The 719-nt window shown below is 43.7% G+C and overlaps 1 long non-coding RNA gene across 1 annotated transcript; it reads left to right on the top strand.

Moving 5' to 3' along the window:
• Positions 1 to 7: 7 nt before the first annotated feature.
• Positions 8 to 704, top strand: LOC109508939 (uncharacterized). Its single transcript, XR_002166822.1, has 2 exons — positions 8 to 469; positions 567 to 704. It is a non-coding gene; the product is annotated as an uncharacterized LOC109508939 (long non-coding RNA).
• Positions 705 to 719: the final 15 nt, after the last annotated feature.

Here is a 719-nt window from a genome sequence, read left to right as displayed (position 1 = left end):
AAAAAAAAAAGCAAAATAAAAATTCGAGCAACACCTTGGTGCCTGGTTTGATGGGGGCAGATGGAAAGAGAAATGAACCAAGAACAAACAATATGAAAAGAATGAAGAAGGCCGTCAAAATTAAGCTGCAATATTAGTCCTTCTTCGCAGAGGATAAAGAATACATGCCTGTGAGCATTTTACATGCTGCCTGCATAGCTGTGGTACCCCTGTGCTTGAGATGTAAAGAAAAGACATAAAGCAAGCAATAACAAAAAAATGACAATATAATTTAATTTCGTGACTTCAAGAGAACAACTTTCGCGGTAACGCCTGCTTGCAGCTCGTTGGAGAGGAGACCAAAGAGATCAGCAATTCCCGATAATTAGCTGCCAAAAAATAACGCAACTTTGGTGTTTTTCAACAGTTTATCACGACATCGAATCCAAGTTCAAAAGGACGACGCTTCGTATGAAGAAACAGAACGAAGGTATTCAACGTTTGTCGCATAGCAAAGGATTTATCGTCATCACGTGAATTTTTTTTTAAGAGAGATTTGCGCGTCTTTCCCCGGCGTGCGCGCCCAGGTTACGGCCTTCACTGTCACCGCGCCATCATCACGTTGTGCAAGCTGATCGGCTTGAAGGACATATACTGTAAAGTGGAAGGTTCGGTCAACCTCCTGAACATCACCAGGGCGCTCTTCTCCGGCCTGGCCCAACAGGTAATGGCACGCGCAT

The sequence above is a fragment of the Hippocampus comes genome, unplaced genomic scaffold, assembly GCF_001891065.2.
Source record: "Hippocampus comes isolate QL1 unplaced genomic scaffold, H_comes_QL1_v1.1 C16704702, whole genome shotgun sequence".
In the NCBI taxonomy this organism is placed as follows: Eukaryota; Metazoa; Chordata; class Actinopteri; order Syngnathiformes; family Syngnathidae; genus Hippocampus; species Hippocampus comes.
Note: the sequence above shows the minus strand (reverse complement) of the source record. Positions and strands in the feature narration are given on the sequence as shown.